Genomic DNA, 12,281 nt, shown 5'->3' on the forward strand with positions numbered 1-12,281 from the left:
AGAAATATTATACACGGTATTTAGGGTTCTATTTATAAATAAAAGACAGCTATTAAGACACCTAAATGCGTGAAATTGAGGATGAAAGTTTGTATACAAATTCCCCTTTCAATATTTATAATTCGGTGGGCTTCTAAATATTTTTCTCGATAAGACATTCACATTGGGCATACGGCTAGTTGTAATATAATTTGCAACGCGATTTTCACTCGGCTATCTATTTTATCGTAAATATAATATCGTTTATATTACAACAAATACTAAAATTACTTTATCATCATATCAAGTATAACCAATAATATGATCCGTTCGCTTCACAAGGTGACCGGCATGACTGCATGTTTTAAACCCACTCCCGCGAATGTTATCAATCGTTCAATCATTCTTTGAATCATTGTCTTTACTTCAACTTGAATATATTTTGAATTAGCATAACTTACGACCTTGGTTTTTATTTTCAATTATAAATTAATCATTATATGTATATTTTTATAATACACAAATTATGTTTTTTTTAAATATTTGTTCAAATGATGTCTTCCTACCGATTGACCTTCCCTACTCGTTTATTTCGCTCTTTTACTGAGAATGAAAAGTGAAACAATTAATGTGAAAAATACATTAATTAGTAAATTGATTCAACAATGATGGATATTGGCGTTCGGCATAGAAATGAATATTCACTCCAGTGAACGTTCTTCAGAGTGAATGGGTCGCCTAAACCAATTGCGAAGAGTTATTAGTGCACATGTATGAGTGAAAATAGAAGTTAACATTCTATATCGCCATTTTTATAATCCGCTGAGACAATAATGCGACACAATAGACGAGATCAGGTACAGGACAAACAGCCTTTTTATTTGAACCTAGGACACAGGATTTGTATTCTTCTTTCTACCAACAATCGACAAAAACATTAGCTTGCTGGCAACTTTTTATATCAATTATAAATATTGTATATGCAGAGGCAAATCGGACAGTACATTAAGATGAAATGTATTTTCCAACAAGTGTTTAGTAATAAGTCGATATTTCTTTCTGCCCAGATTGCCAACGCAGTGGCAATGTAAATTGTATTTCTAATATGTAATGTTAGAAAATGCCAGTGGGTTTATTTATGTGATAGTGATGATTTGTACTTACAATCATGGACCTCTGCCCTTTGCTATTCAGGATTGACGATGACGAAGAAACTCATCAACAAACAAATCATGACATTTTTGGTCATGTCACTAAGTTATTAGTTTATTACTTTTTTTTTAATTCGACTTTTTTTATAATTCAAGGTTTTATTAGAATTAGGTTGATTTTGTTCTAATTTGTAATCGTAAACACCTTCGAATGTAATTGTTTTTATTACGCAATCTTTCGAATATGAGGGTATGTGCGGGTTTTACTAGATATTTGTATATTTCATTCAGTAATAAAATGTATATAGAGATAAAAATTATGCAAAGACAGAAGGAATGATGAAAAATACCTTATATCCTAATTATTATTGCAATATAATTGCTACAAATCAAACAAATTAAATGAGATAAATTATTTTTTTGTAGAAACGCTCGCTATACTTACATTTTCAAACAAAATAAACTTTCAACTTAATTATTTGTAAAAAAATAAAAAAAATCCTAGTAATATTTAGTTTATCTAACTTATGTATTCAGACAACAAAGTAATAGGTACGTAAAAAATCTAAGCTCTAAAATAGTTATTATGTCTCCAATTATAATTCGTACTAACGTTGAAAGTTTTGAAATGATAATTAAATAGTTTATTTGTAAAAATAAAGAATATATATATTCTTATTGAATTCACAGCGAATAACATAATAATTCAAACATACGTTTAGAAACCTTAGAAGTATCCGAACGGTGAGTGGGAGATCTCAAGATCGCGCTGCGTGACGTTTCGTCCGCCTGCCGGTTCCCGGCACCCCTGCCCGCAGTCCGCCGCGCGCCGTCGTGCTTGCTATACGTGGGGTTATTGTTGCTCTCGCCGATCCCACACACCGCATTAATTTAGAACTGACCTGTGAACAAATACAACCGTGATTAAACGTTCTGTGCCGCATAACAGTGAACTGAACTCGTGTGCTTGTGTGTACAAAAAAAATATATGTTGCAACGTAATCTCTCCTAAACATCTACGGCTATCTTTGCGTGAGTATTCTAAAGTTATTTAACTGTACTTTCCATCCATGGTTTGTCGAGCTATGCCGGTTCTAAGGTGCGTATTCGCGGAAAAAAACCTGTCGTCTCGAATGATTGGCTACGGCGGGTTGTTTTGTGTAAAATGTTAGATCTAGGTCGCTACCTGGTGGCTAATGTACGCATCAATTTTACATGTCTCAATGTTTTGTATATTTGAAACCGGATGCATCTGTTTTCGTATTCCTCGTAAATGATAGGAAACAGTAAATAGCATTTTATATACATTGTAATCTATGCTACATACGTTACTCTTTCGTTTTAATGTAAGCTAATTCAAGCCCAATAACGACATAACAACACAAACTAATTACATTTGCAAGTTAACCTTAACACTAAACATAGTAATTAACTAAGACATTAAAACAATTAACTTTATAATAATATAACAAACCTAGAGTTTAAAAAACATGTTAAAATAACGGTTTATTAGTACACTAATTTCAGTTGGACATGCGATTTCATTTAGTCGCTTTATATTTTCTTTTTACGATTATAGCTATAACATATAAGTTAGTTACACATATTATATTTAAAATACCTTAACGCAAGTATTTTCATAATTCGTGCCATTTTCCGCAATTTCTCACGTACCTACAGCCATTACGCAAATTTACGAAACCTAGTTTTTCAAACTAAGGAGTGTAATAATTAAGCGATCATTTTCTTTAAGATGTAACACATAGATACTTAGACTACACTGCCTTATTATTTTATAACGAAATATTTTTTTATCTTGCTTCGTAAATGTTACAATAGTTTGTTTTTTTGCTCTTAATAATTAACAGTGATTTATAAGTATACATAAATGACAAATATGCGACAGTGATATTTCCAATTTTAATTACATACTTACAGATTAATAGATTTTTTTCCTTAACGCAACATTCACAATTTGTAATTTTACAAACACTGTTTGTAATTTCGACTTCATGAGTGTAGTGTTTTTGAAATAATATAACTCATATCGATATATAATATTTTGCTCGACTATCCATCAGAAAACAGCAGTTTTTGTCAGCACTTAAGCAATTTTATCGCATTTCGTTAGAACGCAACCATTCGCGTGGGCTTATTACGATATTTAAAGGTTATTTTTTATTAGACAAGTGACATGCAACATTATTTATTTTTAATCTGTGCGTTCAATTTATTCTGTTTTCTGTTCATCTGTTATCAAGATTTTTGTTACAATTTATAAGATAAACGTATGCAATGTGGCCTTCGTTTAAAGCAATTATGTTATTGTTTTGAAACTCACAGCTGTTCTAAATGTTACCAGAACATTTTGATTATAATTTTACTCATATACTATGAGCTACTATATTATGACTTAGGTATCAAGTCACATAAAAAATATATTCAAATTGATAACTTTAGGAAATATTAATAGGGTCGTAGTCTGGAAATCTTAAAATTAAAAATATCTTCATATATATGAAGATGAATGATGTGAATCATGATGTCTTCCCGTTTAAGAAGTTATAAAAAAAATTAATTACATAATGTATCTTTAGTTTTATCTTAAATCCATCCAATCTATAAATTTAATACAATAAATTGAGGCTATTTTTATTATCTTATGCTTAATACTTTAATGTCTGATGCACTTCAAGGTTTTAGTGGCACAATGTAACATGTTGGCATGATTAACAGACCGAAAAGCTAAATAGGTGGGACGTAATATATTGGAGATTGGTAAAATATTGAAACATACACCAATGTTTGCCATTTGGCCGATTACAGCCCAATATAACCTTTCGTGATCGGTAAACCCACGCCCTATGTCATTACTGTGAACAACGATGCAATTAGAACAGTTGTGTTAGAAGCAATGACTGCAATTCAAAGTCATTTGAGTTTACAGTCGTGAAGACTATCATGTCAGTCGTTTCAGGGTGATATTTCTAGTACACAGTTTTTTATATTGCAACAAAGGTTGTACCAGTCGAAGGAGAAACAAAATACAAATAAATCATAGATTATAACATATTCCATGTGATTTGCTAATATCTCTGCTGTATAATGACAAATAGTGCTTGATTAATATGTCGTTTTTAATAAAACTATTCCACTTCACTAAATATTTCACTTTTATTTTAATTCCAAAGTTCCTATAGTAACTTCGTCGAAATTTATAATGACTTATTTTACGAATCAATAATGAACATCATAGGTTATTCAAGATTTCATATATTTGTTTTTACTTCTTTGATTGGTATAAACTGTGAAGGTAATGTAGTCAAAATATACTAATATGCCCTTAAATGTGTAACTGCAAGGTCGTTATGTCGTGGATATGATTTCGTAATATTATTTGAATTTAGAATCATGTTATTGATGACGTAAAGGTGTATATGTACATAATTATAACCTAAGTGATCATGCGAATAATTCATAACAATCGCGTGATAACAATGGCGTGATAATGCGCTTAGTTAGTAAAAATTAACCCAATTCCCATCAATATCGAGCTGACAATTCCATGAATTATATCGTTGTTTCATTCAGCAAATGCTGACAGTAAGGGAAAAATATTTGTTAATTTTTTTACTAATATTATTAAATCCGAAAAAATACATTAAAAGCAATATGACATTTCAATTAACAATACTGATATATGTAAGTTTATATTAAAAAACACAATGATTATAGTATTTTTTTTATTTATCTGTGCAAGAAAGACATTTGAATTACTCATTTTCAATTTGCGCTTAATGATGCCTTGTAAAAGATAAAAAATGTATTAGCTATATTTATAATTACTAGTATATTATTTTTAAAGAAAGTTATAAAAATAAGAAAAATAACACTAACCACGGCTGAGGCCTACCACCAGTTAGATTGTATCCTGATCGGCACCACCTAGGGACTACGTGTGGGGTTACGAATTAAGGGTATTCTCCCACGGACGAGGGTGACTCGGTCAGGTTTTCCAATTTTAAAAATAATCACGTTAAATGATTTGTTTGATATTTGATAAGTTGTGTGCACAAAAACATTGCGGTAGTTGCATCTGAAATTTATGCTACGAGTTTATTGTTCGTACAGAAAAGGCAATTTATAACAGACAATTATAACCCAAACAGCGTGCATCCAAACCATTGTTTGCAAATACGTCCCAAACCGATGAATGGTATTGAGCGAACATTTTTTTGTAAGGCGTGTCGTTGAATATTAAAAGAAATTTATAAAGGCATTAGGGAATATTAATTACGATTTATAAGAAATATTAAATTTGTCATGTTTGCTCGTGTCGTTCACTCGTTCTCACAGGCTACTAGCCAAATGCGCAGGACACATAGTCCATAAGTATTTCCGCAAACATGAGTGAACTCTCTATTCATTCACTCTCATAATCCACGGCGGACACGAAACTACCAGAAAGAGTTCAGGCGTAGGACCAATACACCTTCAACTTCCAGAGTCCCAGCTATTCAGAACTTTTCGACTGAAGAACTCAATAACTTTATACTGACCTGCGACTTAAGCTAGCCAGTAGACCAAGACATTACTGATTCTTATATATAAATAAATTAACTAATCGGCCCGGCTTCGTGCGGGTACATAAGAAGAAAAATGTATTTTGGATAAAATTGATTTGCGTAAAATCCGTTCTTAGTAAGCGTCGATGACGGGGAAGGAGTAACTGTGACCAAAAACATATGAACGTATTTTTTTCCTATGTAATGTAAGGGTCGGAAATCTTTTTAAAATGTCAATTCAAAAGTGTTAGTATGAGCGTATTTGATTAAGGATGTTATATTTTGAATTTTGTGTGTAATTCTAACTATTTAATATGTAATAGGGCTTAGAGGTGATTCATTATTTCTCTTAATCGTTGAAGCTTGTCTCCAATTTGGTCTTCAATCTGTTTATGGAAACATAACATGGAGGCAAAAATTAGCAATCACGATTTCTTGGGAATTTGCTAAAGAACTTTTTGAAATTTTTGCTATTTTTATTTTAATTTGGGTAGGCTGCTGTTTTGCGGTAGATTATCTGATGAATGGTTGTACTAAACCAGACGAGCTTGAACCAAGCCATACCACCAGTAATTCCGTTTTATAACTTTCGGATATAGTTAAAGGATGTTTTTTCAGCAATCTCCCAACTAATAGTAATACTAAATAACTACAAATATGCGATGTCATGTAATGTAATACGGAAGCGGTTTTTGTCTTTCGTGCTTATAATTGCTGTGATGGTGAAGCGAGAAATATCGTCGAAACGATCTATTTATTTTCTAAATATCTGGTATTGGATAAAAATTTGCTGAGGCATGTTTAAATAAGATGTGGTCCAGTGGTTAGAGTTCGTGAACCTTAACAGAAGATTGTAGGTTCAAATCCGGCAATAATCACTGTATTTACTTTTATAATCATCTCGTGGTCGGCTGCGAAGGTAAATAATTGTGAAGAAACCTTTCACATGTAGTCATCAACCCGCATTGGAGCAGTTTTGTGTTAAGCCCCAAATCATCTCAAGAGGAGAGAAGGGCCCAGTTGTTGTACATTTTCGTGCTGTAATTTATTCGATCTTTTGAATCGGCGGTAGTTTATAATTTGACAATCAATGAGTAAGAATGCTTCTATGTTGAACGAAGGATTTTGATTTTATTTTGTTAAGTGAAATATTATTACGATTGCGAGACAACTCCACAAAAAACTATAATGTATATAAAATTTGAGAATATATGGTTCATTACGTTTTCAAAGTATATTTCTTAGAAATGTACCGCTCCACATTTAAGTATTATTATCTCAAAATGTCATGTAATAAAATACAGAAGCTGTTTTTGCCTTTGTCTCTTATAACAACCGTGACGAATAAGCAAAAAAAAAAAACATTCGGTACATTGTGTGTGATATATCACATGTTATAATACATGTAAGTTTGTCTGCACGCGATAAACTCAAAACACTACCGTAACGATTTCCATACGGTTTTATGTATAAAACATTAAAATTAAAAGTTTTTAGTAAATTGACTAAAATATGACGATAGTTATGACGGTTTCGTCATAACTATCGTCATATTTAGGTCTATTCAGTCATGAACGCAAGTGCCTTCGCGATGCCGCTTAAATCATCTGTCAAAGATGCAGAGGCCTATATATATATGACGGTTTCGGAAACATACCGACCAGAATTTTATAATATGTTATAAACGAATGTAGTTTATATTATATATTTATACGATATAAACGTTTTATGTACACCTTTATTCTTTATTATTTAAGCCGGTTGGCGTGGTTGGTAGATACTTGCCTTTTACGCCGAAGGTATTGGTATCGATTCCCACCCAGGACAGATATTTGTGTGCATGAACATGTCTGTTTGTCCTGAGTTTGGGTGTAATTATCAATATATGTATTTACAAAAAGAAAAGTAGTATACGTAGTATATCAGTCTGGTTTCCATACCACAAGCTTCGTACACGCTTAATTTGGGATCAGTTGGCAGGGTGTAAAAATGTCAGTGGATATTATTATAATTCTACCCTTGCGAAGCCGGGACAGGTAGCTAGTCTACATATAAAGACTTGTTTCATATAAATGTAAAATTCCACATTTAAGTATTATTATATAGAAAATGTTTTATTTACTCATATCATGCGAACTTTTGTCTATATACAAATGTTAGTTACCAAATAATTAAAATTTACCTTTATCGATGGGAACTGGGTTAAACACACGTAGCCATTATCGTGTTGTAATTATGACTCAATTTAATTGTATAATTTATATTGTATTAGGTATTTTTAGTAATAAAGATTGTTGAACAATTTAAATTATATAATTAATAATTCTACACGACATGGTCAATAAGCATTGAGGAAAAGGTTACTATGATAATGATACTCAAAATTATTTTTTAATTAGTGTTAATACTAATTATAAAGCTCACTCACACGTCCATATAAACACACGAGCGAAGTAATTTTATTGTCATTTTTTTTTTAAATGTTATTAGTAAATATTTACTAACTTATAAAATAACGTAAATTCGACTAACTTATTTATTATATAAGAGTGTTTATTTTGTCGTTTGTAATTTAATTATTCGTTTATATATTTGTTTTTTTTTTTTAATATTACCAACTTACATAAATCGGAATAAAGATTACGATACAGCGTGACTTGACAAAAAATGTGACAAGTAATATCAAAGACAGCATAAGAACTCTTTAATACCAATAAACAGAAAAACCTCAAAAGAGCGTCAAAGGAAACAGTTATCGAATATTAAAAAAAAAAAAAAACACCGAAAAACGAAACTCGAATTCACGTAATGATTTTCGCGGTAACTCGATTTTTTTTTTATCGTAATCTGCCAATCTATTCTAATTTAGCCTTTTTTTTTATTGAAATACCGTTAAAACTATTATCTTTTTCGTAGAACATTGGCCAATACTTTTAACTCTTTAACGACTTATCTTAGACAACACTATCTATAGTTCGAATACTATCTCCATTGTATTTGTTCCGTGGTATTTATTTACAAATATATTAGTAAAACCGAGATGGCCGAGTATTAGCCGAGATAGCCCAGTGGTAAGAACGCGTGAATCTTAACCGATGATCGTGGGTTCAAGCCCGGGCAAGCACCACTGACTTTTCATGTGCTTAATTTGTAATTATAATTCATCTCGTGCTTTACGGTGAAGGAAAACATCGTGAGGAAACCTGCATGTGCCTAATTTCACTGAAATTCTGCCACATGTGTATTCCACCAACCCGCACTGGAGCAGCGTGGTGGAATAAGCTCCAAACCTTCTCCTCAAAAAAAAAGGGAGAGGAGGCCTTAGCCCAGCAGTGGGACATTTACAGGCTGTTACTGTAGTAAAACACTTTCTAGTTAAAATAGACAGATGAGATCACTAAAGATTCTTTTTTTACTCAGAAGTAACTGTATGATTCTCTTACAGACTAGTTAAAAAAATTGCTTGTTAATAGTTGGTTGTTCTTACGTAGAAATGATCTTGTCTGTATTGTAATCACTGCTGAGAAAAGTCATCTCGTCTTGAGTAGGTTTTTAACTTATTTCACGCGTCAATTTTGTATGGTATGTAATTTATGCAAATTTGTTGAATTAAAAAAAAGTAACCGTGTTGAGTTTCTTGCAGTTTCTTCACAGTGGAGTTTGCGTGTTCTAAGTTCACCGCTGAGCCATCACAACCCACTCAAGGAACAATTTTATATTTTTGTTTAATAATAGAGAGTAATGTGTCTTATATAGGCGTCCTAATTATTAACAGTCTATAAATCAATTTCGATTAACATAACCATTCAAATATAATTTAATTCAAAATATATTATTTTATTGTGCTTGTATTTATTTGCTAAACTATTTCAAATGACATTATTTGCATTAATATAAAATTATTGTGAACTTAAATTACATTGAATAATTTAAGTAGTTTATGTGAGGTGTAAAACAGAAATTCTAGAAACATTCATTTACAGATTGTTAAAGGGAATTACGTTATAGCAGAAGCGTTTTTTCTGCACCGTAACTGTCCACAATGAGTACTCGGAATACGATCAAGGTGATTATGATTGTTTGCGCCAGTAAGGTTATAATAAAGTCGGTGGCCAGGTAAAGAGAACGGAAATTAATGTAGAGTTGACAAAAAAAATACATAGATTCTTAATCCAGTTGACGACATCCTACATATCAAGGCAAAGACGAGATATCTCAACGACCATCTATAAATAATCGCAGGTAGATAAAGCCATTAATTACTGAAATTGTATAATTTGTGTGAATTATCAACACTGTTTTCTATTGTATTTAAAAGTACATAAGTAATAACTTAAGAAACAATAGAGTACCGCAAGGGCGTGAATGTATGTTACCTGGTGGTTGGGCTTTGTGCAAAACCCGTCACAGTAATAGTATTGTTGCGTTCCGCTTGGAAGGGTGAGTGAGCTAGTGTAACTACAAGCACAAGGGACATAACACTTTAGTTCCCAAGGTTGGTGATGTAAGGGTGAATGTCTATGGGCAGTGATGACCATCATGTGGCCCATTTGTTAGCCTACTTTCCTACTTTAAATAAAAAATGTTTTATTGTATTTCTTTGTATTATTCAATTCATAATGCTTTTAATTTTTTATTTTACTAGTTCTGCTGACGGTCAGACGTGCGACCTTGCTACGATCTTGGCTCTTAAGACATTTCAAATCATTTGTTTTCAATATACGTCTGATTTAATTAGTCAAATTCTGTTTAATGCTATTAAATTAATATTATCTCGGTTATATGAACTGCTAACAGTAGGACCTGTAAATGTCCCACTGCTGGGGTAAAGCCTCTTGTTTTGAAGCGACAATTCGGAGTTTATTCCACCACGCTGCTCAATGCGGGTTGGTGGATATATATGGTAGATTTGATCATTCGACACGTGCCGGTTCCATCACCGCCGAGTTCGATATGATTTATAAATACATACACATGAAATTCAGACGTGTTCTTACCATTCGGCTATTAGTCTATAAACTATCTTCCGACAATTATAATGTCATAGAAAATTCCGCTTACTATATTAAAGTAACAATCCAATATAGTTTTACGTACGGATCGTAAAATTGTCTATGAGGCGTAATTAAAAAAATAGTTTCGCAAATGTCGAAGTAGCATTTTACGTCACTTTAACGAATTAAGTAACTCAAAATCAATTCGTTAAATATATGGCAAAGTATATAAACAACAGATACACAAATTTGCTGCTCTCAGAGGGCTTAATTATAATTTAAAAATATGATTGTAATAATTAAAAATCAACAACGCTGAACTCTGATGATAAACATATTACAATCAATGTAATAAATATGTCAACGGATGAATTTTGCGTTTAAGAACCAGCAAACCAGGTCGTCGGAGCTGAACAATGTTCTGACAGTTGCTGTACGAAATTGCGTACCAAGATGAACTGTTTTATACAGTGATTAAATTGTTTTCGGTTGTAACTTTGAGTTAAGACATTCGCATGTTTGTGAGTCGACATTTAATTGTATGTAAAATGCGGCATTTGCAAGAGAAAGTTACAATGGATGAACAATTTATTGGAAACGAAGGGAATTTATTCATTTATGTAAATTTATATCAATAAAAAGTATAAGTAATGTCAAAAAATGGAAAGAATATGTGATTTTTTATAATTATACAATGTCAATAACTCAAACGATATTTTTAGTAAATACAAATTTGAAATTGTTTTCGGAAATATTATAGAACTAGTTTTTGCTTACGGCTACGCCCGCGTGTTAAAGGGAGCGGTCAGGTGTTAGATATAAAAAATATCCTATGTCCTGCCTCGGGGTTAAAAGTTATTTCATAATTTTACTAAAATCGGTTCAGTGATTGAGCCGTGAAAGCGTTACATACACTTTCGCACTCATTAGTATAGATTGATTGATTTGGTCAAAGTCGAATTCATCTCATGTCGTATCTACGTTTTTACACGTATTTACGACTTACCGAGGAGACCAGGAGCCCCAAGTAAACAGCCGAGATGGCCCAGTGGTAAGAATGCGTGAATCTTAACCGGTGATCGTGGGTTCAAACCCGGGCAAGCATCACTGAATTTTCATTTGCTTAATTTGTGATTATAATTCATCTCATGCTTTACGGTGAAGGAAAACATCGTGAAGAAACCTGCATGTCTCTAATTTCACTGAAATTCTGCCACATGTGTATAATAAATATAATAATAAGCTCCAAACCTTCGCCTCAAAAAGAGGAAAGGAGGCCTTTAGCCCAGCAGTGGGACATTCACAGGCTGTTACGGATTACGAATAGATTAAGTGCTTTGCGTATTCCTGATAATTGCGACTTCAAACAGACATATTCTTTAACTTCATTTAATTGTATTTATAGGTAGATGTTATGTATACTTCGGCGATTCATTAGACTAATTATTCCTTTATTGATGCCCAGATACATCGAAGTATATCATGCTCCTTCCACTATCTCGATAATGTTTATTGATATGGTCTCATGATTGGACTCTTCTATAAATGGAGCTGGTGATATTTCAAGCTGACGTGATGCAAATACATGATAG

General features: G+C 32.3%; 1 protein-coding gene across 4 annotated transcripts in view; it reads left to right on the forward strand.

The window, feature by feature from the left end:
• Positions 1 to 1,887: 1,887 nt before the first annotated feature.
• LOC126776307 (uncharacterized) overlaps positions 1,888 to 12,281 on the forward strand; it is a 147,792-nt gene continuing 137,398 nt past the window's right edge. For 3 of the 4 annotated variants that reach the window (XM_050498718.1, XM_050498721.1, XM_050498722.1), the window contains exon 1: positions 1,888 to 2,162. The gene's annotated coding sequence lies outside the window, so the exon portion shown is untranslated. The remainder of the gene's footprint in view (positions 2,163 to 12,281) is intronic. The other variant, XM_050498720.1, reaches the window with a different exon arrangement.

The sequence above is a fragment of the Nymphalis io genome, chromosome 20 (genome assembly GCF_905147045.1).
Source record: "Nymphalis io chromosome 20, ilAglIoxx1.1, whole genome shotgun sequence".
Taxonomy (NCBI): Eukaryota; Metazoa; Arthropoda; class Insecta; order Lepidoptera; family Nymphalidae; genus Nymphalis; species Nymphalis io.